Source organism: Neophocaena asiaeorientalis, unplaced genomic scaffold (assembly GCF_003031525.2).
Source record: "Neophocaena asiaeorientalis asiaeorientalis breed wild unplaced genomic scaffold, Neophocaena_asiaeorientalis_V1.1 scaffold131, whole genome shotgun sequence".
NCBI lineage: Eukaryota > Metazoa > Chordata > Mammalia > Artiodactyla > Phocoenidae > Neophocaena > Neophocaena asiaeorientalis.
Genome location: NW_020173201.1, coordinates 2,052,430 through 2,074,471, shown reverse-complemented (window position 1 = coordinate 2,074,471; position 22,042 = coordinate 2,052,430). Strand labels below are relative to the sequence as shown.

The 22,042-nt window shown below is 39.6% G+C and overlaps 1 protein-coding gene across 8 annotated transcripts in view; it reads right to left on the bottom strand.

Annotated features, from left to right (window-relative positions):
* SGMS1 (sphingomyelin synthase 1) overlaps positions 1–22,042 on the bottom strand; it is a 280,487-nt gene that overhangs the window by 49,315 nt on the left and 209,130 nt on the right. The window contains exon 1 of one of the 8 annotated variants that reach the window (XM_024744807.1): positions 15,744–15,762. The exons of the other annotated variants lie outside the window; for them this stretch is intronic. The gene's annotated coding sequence lies outside the window, so the exon portion shown is untranslated. Of the gene's footprint in view, positions 1–15,743; positions 15,763–22,042 lie in introns of those variants that run through there. 8 annotated transcript variants of the gene reach the window in all.

Genomic DNA, 22,042 nt, shown 5'->3' with positions numbered 1-22,042 from the left:
TCATCTAGAAAATTCAATGTGACTAGTAGGAGCTCAAGAAAGAGCACAGGAAAAAAACAGGAAAGTTATAATCAAAGCAAGCATTCAAGAAAGTTTTCCAGACCTCAAGGGGATATGAATTGCTATTCTGAGAGAGTTCATCACATATTCAAGAACAATGACTGAAAATACATTTGTTATTATTATTCTGTACTAACTTATTTTTTAAAGGAAAGGAGACCCTGAAGAATGCTCTAGCCCCATCCTGCTTTTCACCATCCTGGCTATGCTTTCCTCCATCTTACCTCAAACCACAGCTGCCTATCTCCATCTCTGACCTTCTTTACTGGTATTTCTGTCCCTGCCCACAAAGACCACCACACACTTAAAGCACAAAGCCACGGTTTTGGTGTTGAAGGGGAGCAGAATATGCTACTTTGGCATGAGGATTATTTTGAGCTGAAGGCAACTGAGAAGTGAAACCAAGCAGGATGCTGTGGGGCCCTCCCAGGCAGAAAAGCCTTTCCATGTTCCCTTCTTGTTTGTAGGAAAGCTTCCTAGACCTTCTCTGAGCTCCAAAGGGCAGATTCAAACAGTTACTAATCAGGGGAGTGAGGGAATACAGAAAGGAACAACAGTGCAGGATGGGGCAGGGTCCTGGTTCCTCCTGAGGGGACGTGCATAATACTTTGATACATACCTCTGAGTTCTTCCGCAGGAACTAGAGTTCTCACCCAGGTGGAGGATGATAACTCAGGCTGGGCCCAAGTGGTGGACCCCAGACTGGCTGGAACCAGAAGGCTGATGATTGAGATTCCTGGTACAGCACCCTGTTAGCTCACCACCAATCAGTCAGAGGGGGGTTACACGCCCTGCAGTTCCCCCCCCAACCCCAATTTTGCCTATAAAAACTCTTCCCCGAGAAGAGGAGTTCAGGCTTTTTGAGCCTGACCCACCCGTTCTCCTTGCTTCTGCCCTGCAATAAACCTTTCTGTGCGCCACACTCCAATGTTGTCGTTTGGCCTCACTGTGCATTGGGCATACAAACTATTCTATTCAACAACAGAAGCAGACACAGGAAAAGCTCTCTGCTCTCCCCCTATTTTGCCCCAAAGTAGGACATAAGTTTGTAAAAGTATTCCCTCTCCCTGCTCTACCAGGAAGGACAGAAGTTAATCACTGGAGACAACTTTAAGAGTCTAAAAACTTATCAGCCCAGAGATGGCACTGGGGGAATCTATATAACCAACCTTGGTAACACTAGACCTTCTCTACCATTAGCTTTCCGACATACCTGCCTTCTCACGTTTGCTTCCCCTAGAAGCTCAAAGTCCTTTTCCTTTGTCTCGTCACTACTCTAAAAATCTGTTGTTCTTCTGTTAAGACGCTATATAAACTCAAGTTCTTACCACCCTTCTGAGTTACTCATGGCTAGTGTTCCCATGTGTATACGCCACAAGCATTAATAAATTTGATTACTTTTCTCTTGTTAATCTGTCTTCTGTCAGTCTAACTTGTGGGGCCCCTGCCAGAGACCCTAACATGGGTGGAAGAGGAAGATTCTTCCCCTCCCTACAGTATCTAAATGTAGAAGTTTTAGTCACACTATTGTAATAGGCAATGGTACCTCTTTAATACTAAAGAAATGATGAGAATAACAGTACCATAAAATTTAGATACATTTAATATACAGTAACCATAATCCCATATTTTCTAAGGCAGTTCAGGTTTCAAACATATTTTTCTCGTCTCATACACCATCAAAATGTCTTAGAAGGTTTAACATTTCAGTTTCTAAATTCTCTCCCAGAATGCTTCCACTACCTAGAAATTGTTAGAGATTTTAGTTAGATGTGTGCTGATGATTTTACTCAGAAGCATCACTGCTTTTAATAATCTACGGACTTTGGAAGACTGATTGGGGCCCTAATCACCACATGTAATAATAAAACACAACTAATTTAAAGTACACCTTTGGTGTTTAAATTGGGACTACCTAGTATTGGTAACGGATTAATAGCAGGCTGAGAGAAAACAAAGTTTCTTGATTAATATAAAATAAAAAGCCTTATCTAAAGTGAAGTAAATTTTTATAGTCTACCGAGGATTAGAAATCCCCACTGGCTGGGAAACCAAAGCCTTTCCATTTCAGTGAGAAAAGATCTATCTAATCTCTTCTAAATCTATACTTATAAAAATAAATTTTACTCACTGAGGTAAGAGGAAAGCTAATTTAGAGACCACAACCCTGAGGACTAACACCACGTTGCAAAATTGGCAACAACTCACAGGCCCAGATAGGGGAAATCAAGTTCAAGCCTACGTCCCAAAATAAATTTCTAATACTAACTTTGATAGCTAGAGCAGTTTAAACTATTTTCAGACTAGGGATCATCTAAAGGGGTAAATTTAAACTGACGGCACCTAAATGTGCATCCTTTGGTCAGTCGTAGCTGTAAAGGTGCTGTCCATGTTCCCACCATGCTCTATTCTTCTTCCCCAAATGGCCCCCTGTGCCAGTCTCCTTCCCTGGTCTCCTGGATTTCAGGCAAAGCAAGTGTACGTCTTCTTTACCTTTACCTCCACACTCAAAACAAAATACATTAAGCATTTTTTTCTGACAGCAAGTATACCAACTCTTAAAAATGAATACCCATCAACTCATCGACTTTTCTCTGGGCATCACTGACCATGTCTTCTTGGTTCTAACGATCTGATAATTTCCCAAACTTACAGGGCCAATTTTCCCTGAGCTTCTTTATCAACTGACCAATGGTTAGCAGCAGCAAAGCTCACCTGCACAGAAGGGATGCTCCTCAACCATCAAGGTGGTCAGCACTGGAGCACAGTCTCAGGTTGTAAAGGGACCTGTAAAAGCTTTTGCTTTGGCTAAGGTAGAATACCACCAGGGGGCAGCAGAAAGTCTATCAAATTACAGACTCATCCCAGCACCTCGCCCAGACTATGAAGGATTTTAGAGACATCTTCCAACAGAGACCCTACACCTAAGCAATACAACTATGTGTAGAACTGCAAGAACTAGAACCCCTGTTTTCTAAATCATCAGTTGATGCTCCTTACACTATACCCATGTGATTATAACGTGGATCTAGTGACTACAATTAGCAATACGGCCATTTCCATAGTTTTCCAGACAACACACTGCATATCTGAACTATCCTGCAATCTCACCTAAACAAGACCTTGTCTGGGGTGTAGGATCTCAAAGAAATACAAAACCCTACAATTAAAGAACAGACAGGGACTTCCCTGGTGGTGCAGTGGTTAAGAATCCACCTGCCAATGCAGGGGGCACGGGTTCGATCCCTGGTCCAGGAAGATCCCACATGCCATGGAGCACCTAAGCCCGTGCACCACAACTACTGAGCCTGTGCTCTAGAGTCCACGAGCCACAACTACTGAGCCCGTGCCGCTAGAGCCCGTGCTCCGCAACAAGAGAAGCCACGGCAATGAGAAGCCTACGCACTGCAACAAAGAGTAGCTCCCGCCCACTGCAACTAGAGCAAGCCTGCGCCCAGCAACGAAGGCCCACGCACAGCAACGAAGACCCAACGGAGCCAAAAATAAATTAAGAAAAATAAATATATAAAAACCACACAGTTTACCAGAAGCACTAACCTAAGACAATCACTTAAATATTTATTCTCGGTTTATATAAAAACCTAATAAGCTTTATTTTCTAGCTACCATAACTGTAACTTAATGCAACAAAATAACCTTGCAACTAAGTCAGTGATGTAAAATATGTAAAATTACATAAGTTGTGAAATTAGTTAACTTTTTTTTTTTTTTTTTTTGCGGTACGCGCGCCTCTCACCGTTGTGGCTTCTCCCATTGCGGAGCACAGGCTCTGGACGTGCAGGCTCAGCGGCCATGGCTCACGGGCCCAGCCGCTCCGCGGCATGTGGGATCTTCCCGGACCGGGGCACAAACCCGTGTCCCCTGCATCGGCAGGCGGACTCTCAACCACTGCACCACCAGGGAAGCCCAAAGAACCATAATTTTAAAAAAAACAACAGTGTCACCAAGGGTCTAAGTTCTGCTAATTGTACCTGTGAAGTTCCTCATGAATCCATTTACTTCTCTTTACTTCATACAACCACCATGGTTTAGCCAACACCACATTTCATTTGAATTACTGCCACAGCCTCCTCAATGATATTCTTGTGTCCAAACGCCAAGTGCGTTCTCCATAGGGCGGCAAAGAGAACTTCTTCAACTGTGTGCTTCCCATCTTTGAAATCCTGCAGTGCTTCCCACTGCTCTTAGAATAAAACCCACACTTAATTGTTATACAGCTTACAAGACTCGTCCTGCCTTTGTATGGCCAAGTACCTCCGCCACATACTACACATCTACTATGCTAATCTTTTTAGTTCCTAACCACCCCAGGACCTTTGTACATGCTGTTACAGCTACCTGGGACACTTTCACCCTATTCTTTCTTCACTATTGGCTTCCACTCAACTTTCAGGCCTCCACTCTTTTTTTTTTTTTTTGAAGGGGGTGTAATGTTTAATTGGCATCCAAAGGTATTATCAGCTAAATGTTCAAAAGTATCAAATGTACATCTCACAAAAAATTACATTTGTCCTTGACTTTTGCTTCTCTCTGATCCACATGTTATTAATACATCATAATACAATATATATGCCACATATTCAGGCCTCCACTCTTATATGTCATCTCTTCACCAAGCCTTCCATGATCATCCTCTTACCTACATCATCATCTTACTTGCTGAGTGTCTTTCTGCCCTGCCAGAACGGAAGCTCCAGGATGGAAGGAAGTTCTCTTGTGTTTTTTCATTATTGTATCCTTGAGAGCTAGCACACAGTAGGCACTCAATATAAATATGTTTCATGAGTGAAAAAATAAACACTAGAGAAGGAAGGTAGCTGACTATATTTGATTCTAAGAACATAGGTCTTAAACCCAGATTGTCCATAATGTGGGGATGACCAGATCATTCTAAATAAAACTCATGTATTTTCTTTTAAACTCCCAAGTATTAAAAAAAGAATAAATCCATAAACCATTTCATCAAAAAATTAATTTAAAAAATCTCCTGAAAAGAAGTACAGCTAGGATTTTCAGATGGGAAAACTTATTTCCTTTAATCATACCATTTTTTCCTTTTAGACTTACTTTAGTAAGAGAAGAAAATAACATTGAGCCCTGTTGGTAGGAACTTAATTTCTTAAACATGTAAAAGGAATCGCTATCCAATTGTTATGCCTAAAGAGAAGGCTCAGAGAGGTTCCTTAATTTGTATTCTTTGTTATAAGTAAATTAAAAGAAAATGCAGAGTCAATGCTATAACAGAAAAACCAAAAGTATTCAAACAAAATTTACAATTTCACATTTATACAATAATTAAAACAAAAATACTTGTTTTTTTCAAATTGTGTACACAGCCATTTTCTACCCGAAATTAAGCCCTCATACTTTTCAAAGTTATCAAAATCCTCCTTAGTAGTATGTTTAATCAGATTTTTAAGAGTGTCACAGTAAGAAACAGAGCCTAAATATGAAACCTTACAGATGTTTCTCAACATGCTTCTGAAGGTATGATAACTCCCAGATCCTTTATAGATGAGTTGTTCCTTAATCTGTATTATCTGTTGAGACAGTGGTTGGAACAATAGTATAGGCACATCTGAGCAACATGGCATGGAGATGCCATGTCCCTAATTATTCATTCCTCAATAGGCCCTAGCCACTAAAATAGAACTGTAAGTATCACTGTCCTGAGTTGTGTTTTTTAATGCTCAGATCATGTAGTGCTCATTTTTTTTCAAAATTCTGTATGCATTAACACCTAAACCATTTGACAAAATGTCAGTTTCACATACAATGAGAACATTATGTTATCATAACCTGAAAAGGTGACATAGCTCATTAAAAGAATTTCAGAATCTTGTCAAATGATCTAAAGATGTAAACTGTGAGATCAAAGAATTTAACTTTCAAATGCCACAAGTTATTTCAGTATAAAAGAGAAACAAGGAGCAAGGGAAAATATGGATTTAATCTGTAGAAGAAACAAACACCAGTCATGAATTGGAAAAATGACTAAGAACAATTATGTACTACATCTAAGGGAAAAGAAACTCTCAATGTCTCAGTAATGGGGAGGGGTAAAATTTAGCCCCCAATACGCCAAAAAAGGCTTTCCAGATTATTTCTGAAAACTACATTCTTACCATAAAATAACAGTGGAAATCCCATGGGTGTCCATTCCATATTTGATCATGTTCCACACCTACACTAGAAGAATTAAACTACATACATAATAAAAGATCTGCATATCTAAATTAAGTTCTTTTTGTATAGAGCTAAGTATATATTATAGAGATCCTGTTCATTAAAGGAACTTGATGATCAGCATTCAGAGAGCCTATTACCAAAGCACGCTGGCAAGGCAACAGGCACATCAACTTCACTGAAGACACAGCTCAAATTTATCTTCTATTTATATTCCTAATGAGCTTTTCTTTTTGGCATAAACAAAGTCAGCACTGAAGAGCTAAGGGTTGAAAATTATACATATTAATAAAAGCCAAATCACTGAATCCAAATAAAACCAAACATTTATTAAGCACCTACTATGCATAAAGCATTGCCACAGGCATTCTGGGAAACTGGGACACATACAGCAGCACTGTTCCTGCTTAACCAGGTTAAAATGACCAAAAATCAAATTCCAACTCTTCTCCAAACCTACTCCCCTTGCATGCCTCCTTCAGCTTAGTAAATTGCAATTCCATCCTACCACATGCTCTGGCAAAGAGTCTTTGCTGGCACGCTCTCTCTGCCCCTATCCAATCCATTACAGCATAAGACCAATAATATTCAAAGAAGCATCTGTGAACTAATTGGAAACTTTTATTCAGAAATACTCCAAACTTGAGTAAAAATAAATAGTCAGACTTAAAACCTTCAATGGACTACTATAACATCTAGCACAGAATAGACTCTTAATAAATATTTGTTGAATGCATGAATGAATGAAGGAGTGGAATTATTTATTTTTGTTTCTAAAGCTCATTATTGTATTGAGCACCTACTCTTAAAGCACTGTGTATCCCTGACAATGACAATTCATAATCCAGGTAGCATAGCAAAGAGAACATGCTAAAGTAGGATATGTGGAACAAAAAGTGCTCAAAGTGTGAAATAGGAGGTAAGTACAAATAATATATGCTAAGATTCAGTAAAGGCAAAAACAATTTAAAAAATTAGTTAATACTGCCATAACCTTTATGTAAGGCAATGTGACACTACTTATCAAAATCTGTAACATATTTTATGCTCCAGAAATTCCATTTCTAAGAATCTTGCTTCAGAAATATTAACAACTGAGTCAAGACATACGTTCAAAAAGGTTCCCTGCAGCCCGGTTCACACAGCAGAGTTTCCAAATGCATCTAAACATCCTTCATTGTGGTATGGATAAATAAATGTGGTACCTCCTCACAACAGAATACCATGCAGTCATTTCAAAGAATGAGGTGTAGGAAGGAATGAGGTGTATCTGTAGATAGCGATGTGTCTGTGATACAGAAATACTTATTATTTTCATTTTAAAATGTATATATTTCAAGGCAGGCTCCATGGCTTAGCTGATTAAGGTGCCTGTGTAGTAAAATGTGTATATTTTGCTGTATATGTGTATGTGTATGTATAAGCATAGAAAGTCTGGAAGTATATACAACAGAGGCTATGGGGGAACAGGTATGGAGAACTGGAGTGGGTGAGGGAATTTCACTTGTTTATACATGGTGTATATTCAATAATCACATGTCAGTCTGCACTTAAAAAGATTAGAGAGAGCACAAGAGGAAAAGGAGAAAGAGAAGAAAAGGGAAGGGAAAATTGTTTACCAAAGAATTCTCAAGTCCAGAGTTACACACGTCTTTTAAAATATAAGTGTCCATCTGGGATCAGCTGCCCAAGCCAGGAGGTCATGAAATTCACCTTCTCTTGCAGCTGTATCTTCTTGGGATTTAATTCCTCTCCCTCTTTGGAAACCCATGTTGCTTGGGACCTGCCCCAACCTTGCTGGCAGTGGCAGTTCTGGTAAGCATAAAAGTAAAGAAAAACAGAAAGGAAGAAGAATCGGGAGAGCAGCTCCCTGCTCCCTTCCGAAGCCCCCTGCAGGTACTGCTGTTCTGTCCTAGAGCTGAGACCATCCTTCGTCCTTAACCCTGATGCTTGCATAAGTGACAAAATTCACATCAGACTCACCCAGCCTGGGCATTCCTCAGAAAGCTCCACCAACCAAGACTGACATGGTCACCAAACTAAACCTTTCTCTTTTTATCCACAATTTGAATAGAGACAGGGTTCTACAATGCAGACTTTTTAATCCTCTCTCTTTCTGATCTTGCAAGCAGTAAAAACATGACCTGCAGAAGAACACAATTATAGAAATGGGGCTACCCAGGTCTGGAGAATGTTCCCGGGAATCCAGACTAGAAAGACGCAGGGACTTTCCCAGTTTCTCCAGGCCCTTGAGCTCCTAACCAGCCCATAAGCAGAATCCGTAGAGACATCTACAGGTCACTGCCTACATGGCTTCATCCTGCTGCCAGAGGCTTCAATGGAGTGATGTGTGGACTGCTCAAGAAACATTCAGAACCCATTTCCAAAACATTACTTATTTCTGTCCCAATTTACCAGCTACATTACCTGGACTATTATTTATTTAACAGTGTTCTTCAAATTGGCTTGTACTCTGCCTTCTTTTTTGTCTGTCCTAGATCCATATATATGCTGTCTACAAGAGACCCGCTTCAGACCTAGGGACACATACAGACTGCAAGTAAGGGGATGGAAAAAGATATTCCATGCAAATGGAAATCAAAGCTGGAGTAGCAATACTCATATCAGATAAAATAGACTTCAAAATAAAGAATGTTACAAGAGACAAGGAAGGACACTACATAATGATCAGGGATCAATCCAAGAAGAAGATATAACAATTACAAATATATATGCACCCAACATAGGAGCACCTCAATACATAAGGCAACTGTTCGCTGCTATAAAAGAGGAAATCAACAGTAACACAATAATAGTGGGGGACTTTAACTCTTCACTTACACCAATGGACAAATCATCCAAACAGAATATTAATAAGGAAACACAAGCTTTAAATGACACAATAGACCAGATAGACTTAATTGATATCTATAGGACATTCCATCCAAAAGCAGCAGATTACACTTTCTTCTCAAGTGCACACGGAACATTCTCTAGCATAGATCACATCCTGGGTCACAAATCAAGCCTCAGTAAATTTCAGAAAATGGAAATCATATCAAGCATCTTCTCTGACCACAACGCTGTAAGATTAGAAATGAATTAGAGGGAAAAAAACATAAAAAACACAAACACATGGAGGCTAAACAAAACGTTACTAAATAACCAAGAGATCACTGAAGAAATCAAAGAGGAAATCAAAAAATACCTAGAGACAAATGAAAAGAAAACACGATGATCCAAAACCTATGGCATGCAGCAAAAGCAGTTCTAAGAGGGAAGTTTATAGCTATACAAGCCTACCTCAAGAAACAAGAAAAATCTCAAATAAACAATCTAACCTTACACCTAAAGGAACTAAAGAAAGAAGAACAAACAAAACCCAAAGTTAGTAGAAGGAAAAAAATCATAAAGATCAGAGCAGAAATAAATACAACAGAAACAAAGAGAACAATAGCAAAGATGAATAAAGCTAAGACTGGTTCTTTGAGAAGATAAACAAAATTGATAAACCATTAGCCAGACTCATCAAGTAAAAGAGGGAGAGGACTCAAATCAATAAAATTAGAAATGAAAAAGGAGAAGTTACAACAGACACCGCAGAAATACAAAGCACCCTAAGAGACTACTACAAGCAACTCTATGCCAATAAAATGAACAACCTGGAAGAAATAGACAAATTTTTATTTAGGTATAACCTTCCAAGACTGAACCAGGAAGAAATAGAAAATACGAACAGAAAAATCACAAGTAATGAAATTGAAACTGTGACTGGAAATCTTCCAACAAACAAAAGTCCAGGACCAGATGGTTTCACAGGTGAATTCTATCAAACATTTAGAGCAGAGCTATCACCCATCCTTCTCAAACTCTTCCAAAAAACTGCAGAGGAGGGAATACTCCCAAACTCATTCTATGAGGCCACCATCACCCTGATACCAAAACCAGACAAAGATACTACAAAAAAAGAAAATTACAGACCAATATCACTGATGAATATAGATGCAAAAATCCTCAACAAAATACTAGCAAACAGAATCCAATAACACATTAGAAGGATCATACACCATGACCAAGTGGGATTTATCCCAGGGATGCAAGGATTCTTCAATATATGCAAGTCAATCAATGTGATACACCATATTAACAAACTGAAGAAGAAAAACCATATCATCATCTCAATAGATGCAGAGAAAGCTTTTGACAAAATTCAACACCCATTTATGATAAAAACTCTCCAGAAAGTGGGCATAGAGGGAACCTACCTCAACATAATAAAGGCCATATATGACAAACCCACAGCAAACATCATTCTCAATGGTGAAAAACTGAAAGCATTTCCTCTAAGATCAGGAACAAGACAAGGATGTCCACTCTCACCACTATTATTCAACATAGTTTTGGAAGTCCTAGCCACGGCAATCAGAGAAGAAAAAGAAATAAAAGGAATACAAATTGGAAAAGAAGAAGTAAAACTGTCACTGTTTGCAGATGACATGATACTATACATAGAGAATCCTAAAGATCCCACCAGAAAAGCACTAGAGAGCTAACCACTGAATTTGGTCAAGTCTATCAGAAAATCTACAAAGAACAAATGCTGGAGAGGGTGTGGACCAAAGAGAATCCTCTTGCACTGATGGTGGGAATCTAAGTTTTACAGCCACTATGGAGAACAGTATGGAGGTTCCTTAAAAAACTAAAAATAGAATTACCATATGACCCAGCAATCCCACTACTGGGCATATGCCCTTATTAAACATAATTCAAAAAGACACATGCACCCCAATGTTCATTGCAGCACTATTTACAATAGCCAAGACATGGAAGCAACCTAAATGCCCATCAACAGACGAATGGATAAAGAAGATGTGGTACATATATACAATGGAATATTACTCAGCCAGAAAAAGGAACGAAATCGGGTCATTTGTAGAGCCATGGATGGATCTAGAGACTGTCATACAGAGTGAAGTATGTCAGAAAGAGAAAAACAAATATTGTATATTAACGCATATATGTGGAACCTAGAAAAATGGTACAGATGAACTGGTTCGCAGGGCAGAAATTGACACACAGATGTAGAGAACAAACATATGGACACCAAGGGGGGAAATTGGCGGGGGGTTGGTGGCGGTGGTGGGATGAATTGGGAGATTGGGATGGACATACATACGCTAATATGTATAAAATGGATAACTAAGAAGAATCTGCTATATAAAAAAATAAATGAAAGAAAATTGAAAACAAAACACTGTCTTGTCCTAGGCAACAATATCCATGAAAACAGATATTTAATGTACTGGCAATTCTTTTTAAACTAATGAACATTAAAGCAAATATATAACTGAGAATTTAAACAGTGTTGCCTGATTCCCATGGTATGTAAAACAGTATGAGAAGAGTGTTCTGAAAAAGCCATTCTGGGAAAGTGTACTGAGGTGCAAACAAGAGCAAAGAACTCTGGGAGCACTACCTATGCAGAAGCGTGGTGCTGCCATGACCACAGGTTTTGTCTTTAAGAAAGTAATCGCAAGTGGAGAGAGAAGGGACAGCGGGGGGAAAGTCCTCGTGTGAGTTTCCTCCATCCCTATTTGCAATTTCCTTCAAATCAAATTGCTTTGCCCCTAGGAACCTGTTTTTGTTCTGAATTTTAACATTTAAAAAACAACTAAAGAGCTGTAGTTTGGGGTGATAAGTTCTGGAGATGGACACTGGTGATGGTTGTACAAGAAATGCATATACTTAACACCACTAAATTGTGCACTTAAAATGGTTAAAATGGTAAATGTGACGTTATGTATATTTTACCACAAATTTTTTTAAATGTTAAAAACAAAAAGCCAACCATGCTCAGCCGCTGAGCTGAATGGAGTTATGAGTGGCCCCGCCGCAGGCTCAGGTGGGGCAGGGCAGGTCTGCATGGCCCTGGTGAATCCCTCTGTCTTTGCCTCTTGTCTTTTTCCCATCCACCTTTCAGGGATCTAACTGCAGTGTGGAAGGGGACATGGGGCGGTTCAGGAAGGAATGAAATCCTAACCCATCACTTGCTAAATGTTCACATCCCTTTGCTGTACAGTGTGATGAAGAAGAAAGTGGCATTTCAGGCAACCCTGCTCTCCACCTGTAAAGTACAAGGGTAGGAGACAGGTCTTCGTCTTCCTCTTCTTTTTAATTCTCTGGTACTACCAGGTTAAAACTATTAGATAAAATTGGATTGTTAGAGGGATACACGTATATATACCTTTCATATTAGGTAGATTTTACACGGTACTAAACTTGGGAATTAAGAATTGGGATTACAGTTAATGGACTTCTGACCTGTGGGTTTCAGTTGGCACCAATCTCAGGGGGAAGAAAGGAGTCCACGTGTTCAACAATAAGAAACAGACTAAATGAATCAGTACCGTTGTAAGTAATTCCACAAAATTATAATTTATATCTTCTTGGAAAATGTTCAATGATGTGGAAGAATGCATGTGATATTCTATATTGCAAATTTTAAGCAAGTTTCTGTTCAGTATATATATATGGCACGATCGTGGTTTTGTGATAACTGTATCGCAGATAGAATACATTACACACAGAAGATAAGACTTTAGGTCTACACACCAAACTGATGACAGTTACCTCTGGTGACTTAACAATTCTACTTATCTTCTTACAGTTCAAAATTCATTATAATGAACATATTATTTTTCTAATCAATACAAGGCTATAATAAACAAACATAAATAAATAAATAGCTGTTTTAAAAGTGGATGCCCTCCCTCAATTACACACACACACTTGCCCTCTCTCCCCACCCACCTCCTACTGAAAAACTCCAGACACAACCTTTGTCTTCTGTTATCAACAGAAACAGAGGAGCGACTGTGGAGCTGGTAGACTAAATTTAGCAGACAGATCCAAGTTAGAGTTCCTCTCAAAGAACTCCTGGAAATAGCTCTGCTCTCATGAAACTGAACTTCCTCGCTCTGTCACTCTGGGCTTCATTTTATGAGCTTCTGATTTTATCAAATTGCCACAGGAATTACATACTATTAAAAATAGCACCACAGTATGCTGGTTGGTGTAACTTCTTGGCAAAGAGCAACTTGTTTTCTGCATTTCTGTGAAACACTTAATACATGTAAATCAAAATAACAAAGATCAAAGTCTTCAGAAGTAGGTTATTAACTTCAGGAGTTACAATCAACAGTACAATAGATTCTTATTAAGAAGGAAAAAAAAAACTTAAAAAAAATGAATGCTTAAATCTCTTACGTGAAGGTACTTTATAAACTATAAAATTATCCAATTCTCAAAGCAAAAATTTTGGGGAAGTTTATTGTACCAATTTTGCAGGTGAGGACATGGAGGCTCTGAAAGTAAATGATCTCAAGTTAGATCTTCAGCACTGAAATAGTGCTACAATTATATTACATCAAAGAATTTTCCAGAATTTATCACTAAGTTATTTAGACTTGAATAGAGCCAAATGATCCACTTCTGTTTTTAAAGTTAAAAAGACTTCCATTGTAATTATATTTTATCAAGATTTTTTAAATTTATAGACAATTTTTTTTTTGCATTCTCCTCTTTGGCCTGAACTTTTAAAACAATCTCCTCATTTTTCCAAAATATCAATTTCCAGTAAGACAAAAAGATGGTTTTCTTCTTGTATCTTTTGCATTAAACAGTATAAGCTTCACTTGTGCCAACGGTACTTATAGAGAAAAGTTTGAGAGAGCTGGGCAGCAAGAAGAGACAGAAACATGGTATTTATAATTCGGAGATGCAGGATGTAGAAATTATTTGAAAACGATCAGGACAGCTTTATAATGAATAGTTCATTTTTGTTGGTAAAAATTTATATAACTTTGACTTGGCTGCGTCATGTGATTTTTAAATTGCCTTAAATATAAAATTCTCTATTAATATTGCTCTCTCTATATACAAAACATATATCAGTATATCATATAATTTTATAATAGTAATGAAATACATACATTGCTTTTTTTCAACAGGCACTAAGTTGTTATTCTTCTTTTTTTTTTTCTTCTCCCAGTATAAGGAGTGTCTAATGGGGATGGAGTTTGGCTCAGGGCTAATGTCTTGAACACACGTATTTAAACATGAGGCAGCCATACGGCATAGTGGTTAAAATGAGCTTTGGAATCTCTAAGACTGGGTCAAATTCTTCCTCCTTCCTTCACTAATAATAACTACCATTTGTATGATCTTAGGTGAGTTACCTAACATCTGAACCTCTTGTTGCCTCATCTCTAAAATGAGAATTAATATCGATCTCAGCTGGCTTAAAACATTTTTTTCTTTTTCTTTTGATATAATTTTAGATTTACATAAAAGTTGCAATAATAGAACAGAAAACTGAGGTATACCCTTCACCCCATTTCTCCTGTGTTAACAACTTAGATAACCATAGCGCAGTTATCAAAATCAGGAAATTAACAATGTTATAATATTATTAACTTAAAAACAGATCTTATTTGAATTTCACCAATTTTCCCCGGATGTCCTCTTTCTGTTCCCACAATCTTTTAGTTATTGGGTCTCCTTAATCTCCTCCAATACATGGCTGTTCCCCAATCTTTCCTTGCCTTTACGACCTTGACACTACTGAAGAATAATAGTTATTCTGTAGAATGTCTCTCGGTTTGGGTTTCTCAGATGTTTTCATGATTAAAGTTATACATTTTTGGCAGGAACACCCAGAAGTGATGTTGTGTCCTATTCAGTACATCGTGTCAAAGGGTACATGATTTTTATATGTCATATAGGGTGTAATGCTAACCTGATCTCTTGTTTAAGTCGGTAACCTCAGAAAGTTGTTTGTGTACGTGGTGGTTCTGGAACTTGTCTTTAACAAGTGGCAGCTATTGTTACGGTAAAATCCAAACTAAGAACAGAGTTTTGGAATTAGGTAGACTTGGGTTCCAATGCCCATTTTACTGGTTCCTGCCATGTGACCATGGACAAGTTTTTTTAACTTCCCCAGTTCCCGCAGTGTCCAATAGAGACAAAACTACCTGTAAAGCTGTTAAGAAGCTGTTATAAAGCTAAGAAGATGAAATGAAATATGTAAAGCACTCAGTGCCTGCAATTTATGCATGTTCCATGAAATCAATCACTATTATTACTTTTTAAGTAAGTTACTATTTTTTCTGCAAAATAATCACTATGGCTTAAGATAAAGAAATACGAGATCTGGGGAAAAATGTGGGTTGGAGCATTGTGGGAGTAGGTTGGAAAGATGTCAGATGAGGGGGGAAGGCATGGAAGAGCCAACAGCACACCCCTCTTACTCCATCTCAACTTTCCATTGCAAAAACTGGCGTTGCAAGTATAGCCAGAGAACGTGAAGGCATTTGTGCTTGATTTCTGACACGTTAACCCCATGATGCAAGAACCAATTCCCTGCTATACGCCATGGAGGCTTCTCCCTCATTTGTTCTCTCTTGTAAAATCATTACCTTCTGCTTGCTGGGATCTCTTGCAGGGATTTTTAGGCTGTGACATAGGACACCAAACTTTTTTCTTCTATGGCTGCCTCTGCTGTTATACTCAGGTGTAGACAGCTAGGAGGGCAATTCTAGGACACACATAACATACGGTAGTTAAAATATATCCCTCCTTTTAAAATATAAGCCTAACCCTAAAGAAACCAAAAATAAATGTAAACTTAGTCCTGGGGGCAGATCTGGATTTTAAGTACTTCTCCGTCAGACCATATGAAGGATCATAAAACTACTGCACCACGGCCTTTGTGGATTTAACCTCAGCTTTGGAAAACCACATTATTATTCATAGACATGAGAGAGTAATAAATATGTACTGGGTTACTCCATAGAGCTTAGATGTTGATTACAAAGGCATTAGAGCATGATTAAGTGTTGAAGTATTGATAACTAGAAAATCAATAATGTGATACAACAGTCTTCTATAGGATACTATTATTACCAGCCAAGCTCTACAGCAACTGTACCTTAGAGACCAGGAAGTTAACAGCCACCTGCCAAGCTCTCTCTATGCCAGAGTGGGAACCTGTATGCCACAGAGGTGAAATAACATGCATGTGTAGTTCTCTGAAAAAAACCAATCTGCCAGATGGATATTGATGCTCTGGCTCCCAGGCCAGGATGAGGACCACTGGCTCAAGTGATCTATAAATGGCTTTGAAGAGCACTGAATTTTCAGAGGGCGGTTTAAGCAGAGAACTAAGCGGGATCAAGAGTCCAGGGTCTCTTCTCAGCACACTTCTGGCCCACGTGTGAGAGGGAAGGTCCATTACTTACTTGCATTCTCACCCTCCTGCTCTGCCTCCTAGCTCACATTACTGAGAGTTTACCAGGACCTAAACTTTTTACACTATAAGCTCATTGAAATCAAAGCAATCCTACGAAAAGGATGAAGAATCCCTATTGACAGGTGAGGACTTAAGCCCCAGAAGTCAGGTGAGACACTCAAGGTCGCACACTGGAGCAGGGCTCCGACACTGGGCTCCAACGTCTGTGTGCTTCACTACTGAGCGGTACGCCTCCTAGTGGGAAGCCGTCCCTTCCCTTCAAACCATGAGGGTAAAGCTGAGAAGACTCTGGAACATGTTTTCAGTTCCTTAAAAGGAGGTGCACTGTTACAACAAGCCCTGTTACCCACAAATTCGTCTCTCTTCTTTCCGAGCAGTTTCAGGAGCATCCTTCTGGGTCAAACGCTCCACCACTGGGGAGGCCCCTAACGAACACAAGGCTCTCCCACCTCCTCCGCCCTCTGCCCAGGCTAACATGTCCACTGCCCAGCCTGGCTCCAACAGCTGAGAGACAACATCAGGGCTCGTGCGGAGCCTGAGCTGCGGACACGGTCCTCCTTCCTGGAGTGCCTCTCGCGCTCCAGGGCGCCATCTGCATGTACCACGCAGACAATCCCTGAACACAAATCACATCTACAAAGCAGTGGGTCACATCAGGGGATAAATTTCCTAGAGAAGGACGTTCCATACAGTTTCACTTTCCTCAACACTTAGGCAAAGGTATTTCTTTCTTTCTTCAAAAAGGACTTTCCCCCTTACTACAAAAACAATATATTCTCCTTATAAACGACTCAAAGAAGTACATTCAAGTTAGACTGGAAGGAAGGAAGAGAGAGAGGGAGGGAGGGAGGGAGGGAGGGAAAGCAAGCTTCCTCAACTCCATCCTTTAGAGATAACCAGTGCTAACAGTCTGATGTACATGCTTCAGGACTTTAAAAAAATGCAAATATAATTGTTAAATGAAAAAAGCAAGGGAGCAGATTCACACGTAATTGTATAATACCATGGGTCTAAAAGAGAGGGAAGGAAGGAGATATATACAAATTTGCCAATATACACATAAAATATGACTTGAAAGCTTCAAAACAGTCAATATGAACTGACTCCAGGGAGTGGACTTGGGTGGCAAGGATGAGAAGTATACTTGTCACTGTACATCCTTTCTTACCATTTGAACATGGAACCATGTGAATATATTATCTACTCAAAATATTAACAGAGGGCTTCCCTGGTGGCGCAGTGGTTGAGAGTCCGCCTGCCGATGCAGGGGACACGGGTTCGTGCCCCTGTCCGGGAAGATCCCACATGTTGTGGAGCAGATGGGCCCGTGAGCCATGGCCGCTGAGCCTGCGCATCCGGAGCCTGTGCTCCGCAACGGGAGAGACCACAACAGTGAGAGGCAGAGTTAAATACTGAAACAGAGAAAATGCATTTATTAAAAGCCCAAAACAGTGCCTAGCATAGAGTTGGCACTCCATGGATCTTGCAGAATGAATGAAACAAATGAGACTATCTCTTCCAATATAATAGGAATTACTCTGCTCACAGGACACACCCTGTTCTAAGTCACCTACCAGCTTACAAGGACAAAAGAACAAAAACACTTGATTACTGACAAGGAAAGTGACCATGATTGGCTCTTATAAGAGGAACAGTAAATATAAATTAAGAGTGAAAGAAGATTTTAGATTGCATCTAGCAACTGGCAAAGATATCAACCACCATTCTGAACATTTTCTCCCAAGACTCCTGTGGGCAGAGAGAGGATAAACATAGCCACTCAAAAGTCTGGATGCATAGACTTTTTAAGAAGGACAATCTTTTATGTTTAGTTGACCTTAAAATTACACGTAAATTTTGTATTCTCTATAATAATGGTTATATTCATACAAAAACCACTTTCTTTGCCCAAATCTTTAAGAAATATGTGTTTATCATGTTACTTCACACCTCTTGACCTACTACCTCACATATGGGGGAATTCAAGCACCCCGACTGTAAAATTAGATTCTAGCTGAATCTTCAAATTCTAAACAAACTGGGGTCATCAAAGCAAGTGCTTTACCCCAGATCACAGGGCAAAGGCTAGCAAAGCTGAGACCAGGCTGTGAGAGCAGTTTCTCAGTGAGAGCCTAAGATTTGACTGAAGTCCTTCTGTGTGTCTTTCTCCCCACCTCCACCCAACATGCACACAGCTACCACCGGCTCCCCGAAACAAAAGCCCTCCCATAGCTGTCTGGGTCTGGAAGCCCACACCCATTTGCAGAACTGCTTAGTCCAGCTATGCCCACAAAACATAAAACCTCTAACAAGCCCTGTATCTCATTAGACTTTGTATGAAGCTTTTTGTTTTTATAAACGAAACTGTTTCTAAGCACTTCAGTAATTATTTTGGCTGCACCATTTGCATATTGGTTAATGCACTCATTGCAGATCTGTGACTTTTATTTATTTGATAAGACCAGAACCTTGGTATGACAACATGTGGTTAACCAACTTTTTTTTTTTTTTTTTTTGCGGTACGCGGGCCTCTCACTGCTGTGGCCTCTCCCGTCGCGGAGCACAGGCTCTGGACGCGCAGGCTCAGCGGCCATGGCTCACGGGCCCAGCCGCTCCGTGGCATGTGGGATCTTCCCGGACCGGGGCACGAACCCGTGACCCCTGCATCGGCAGGCGGACTCTCAACCACTGCGCCACCAGAGAAGCCCTAACCAACTATTTTGATTAACAACGTTTGATATTTGCAGTGAGGTGGATGGACCTAGAGCCTGTCATACAGAGTGAAGGAAGTCAGAAAGAGAAAAACAAATACCGTATGCTAACACATATCTATGGAATCTAAAAAAAAAAGGTCTGCTGAACCTAGGAGCAGGACAGGAATAAAGACACAGACGTAGAGAACAGACTTGAGGACACAGGGAGGGGGGAGGGGAAGCTGGGATGAAGTGAGAGAGTGGCATGGACATATATACACTACCAAATGTAAAATAGATAGCTAGTGGGAAGCAGCTGCATGGCACAGGGAGTTCAGCTCGGTGCTTTGCGACCACCTGGAGGGGTGGGACAGGGAGAGTGGGAGGGAGAGGATATGGGGATAGATGTATACATATAGCTGATTCACTTTGTTATACAGCAGAAACTAACACAGCATGGTAAAGCAATTATACTCCAATAAAGATGTTAAACAAACAAACAAGCAAAAAAAGTTTGAAAACAGTACTGCCTGTTGTTTAACATCTTCCATAATACACATCCCCCTGGTTTTAGCTGGCTTGGCTTTCCCTTAATTTTTTCAAAGCAACTTCATATTAAAATTAGATTATCCGATTTTACACAAAGAATTCCTTGAACAATAAACATCGGTTAAAATATCTGCGCTGAAATTATGTTCAATTCTTACTCAGAACACTTGATACTTTATATATATGTAATGTCCATATATCAAATGCATAAATCCTGTTTTACAAAAGACACCTGCAGCAGACAAGACACTTCAGCAGGAAACCAATTTTAACTCGTGAAAGAAAAGAAAGTATCTCTGGGAGAAACAAGTATACACATTTTTAGACTGCTACTATAAAAATTTCCTGAAGCATCAGCTCTGAAGAATCACTCTATTCCCTCAGGGAATTTAAGCCAACAGAATGTCCATGTCTAGATGTTTTAAGAGGAACTGGGAAATTTGATGCCTGTACAAATTCCTACAGGAGTGAATGAATGTCCAAACAATTTCTCTATTGGATCACATATCTCTAGTCCCCAGGAGAAATCTCAGAGCTTTTAGGATCAAATTAATTCCACTCTGTCACAAAAGTAACCAGTGCATGAAGGCAAAGATGGTGATGGTCATGGTCTGGGTCTGGGTCTGGGACAGCACTGGAGAGAGGTGAAAACCAATGTCATGGGGGAGAGACCGTGGTGTTAGGAATCAGCTCCAAAAGCGCTGTGCTTGCTGCCCTGGCCCCGCCTTGGAATAAGACCCAATAAGAGGACAGTCTTCCCCAAGCATCTCCAAGACCTTATCCGAGGTGGTGTGAATTTCAAACATTTGATACAAAAATGTTCAAGTATAAAGGAAAAGGCAAGTTCCAATTTCACAACACATTCTAAAGCAACTCAAAAACCATCCAAAGCAGAAAGACTTCTAGACTAGGAGACATAAGACCTAAAGTCAAGTCAATGACTACCCCCTCCCATCTTTCAGCTTCTCTTTTGAGTTAACTGGGCAGAAATTTAATATCTTTCCTTCCTCACAATGCTATTATTGGACTTGAATATGACAAACCTTTCAAAACCATGAAATGCTGCACAGATTACTATATTACCCAAAGGATGGCAAATTTATAAATGATTAAATTGTAATATCAACAGTTTCCTGTCTAGGTAGCTACAGAAACAAAAAAGGATCTAGACACAATCCTTTAGACAGTTTTATCCAAAGCTATGGTTTCTGCATGAGTTTAATAAATAATACAAACCATTATGACTTAGATTTGGGTCTACTTCTTCTAAACATAACATCACTCAACAAAGGCCTAGCCTTACACCGGACTCTACAGGCTAAGGAGGCAGCAGTCATACCTCTGGGTTCTATTAGTAACCGGACCATGAACTTCACACCAGCAGGGCTGTCCTCAGGATCCCTGAAGAGCAGCCCATCAAGCACCATGCAGAGGACAATGCTTCCAGAAGAGTCTACCTTTATAACTCCACCAGGGCACAGTCCAAGAGTTGTTTCAGTAACAAGAGAAAGAAAAGTCAACAGACAAAAAGTAAATAATTGAATAACAAACATGAGAACAAAGTATTGGGAAGGAAACGGTATGATGGCTGAGATTTGCTTTGGGCCCCTCTCTTCCTCCCCTGACCCTGAACAAAGTAGGGCAGAGGGAAAGGTAGAATCAGAATCAGAGAAAGCCGATAGCTGTTAATGCTGGGTGATAAGGATATAGAGCGTGCTACTAGTCACTCCACATTTTCAAGAACTGTCATTATAAAATGTTTTTTAAGCCGTAATTTGGTATGAACCCAATTTTTGTTTTGAAAATTACACACGAACACACACAAAAAACATAAGGCACCCAGAAAAAAGAAATAAAAATAAAATAAATACATCTAAAAATCTATGTTGGGTCGTGGGATGAAACACACAACTGCTAATCAGAGAGCCAGTACTCACAGTAAACAGAAGTTCTTTCCACCAAGCCTCAGGCATTCATCAACAGCTACTGGAGCTACCACTGCTTAATTTTTTTTAAATTTTTTTAAGCTGTACAATACGATGAGTTGATATACACATACATTGTGAAACCACCATGTCTTTAATAACCTACCCACACATACAACATTCCCTGAGCAAGGTAAGACCTGACCCTGAAAGTACACCCAAATATTACCCACCCCACAGTCCCCACACGCAGTGGGGCTTTCACGCATAGCTCTTTCCTCAAAGAACAAAAACATTTC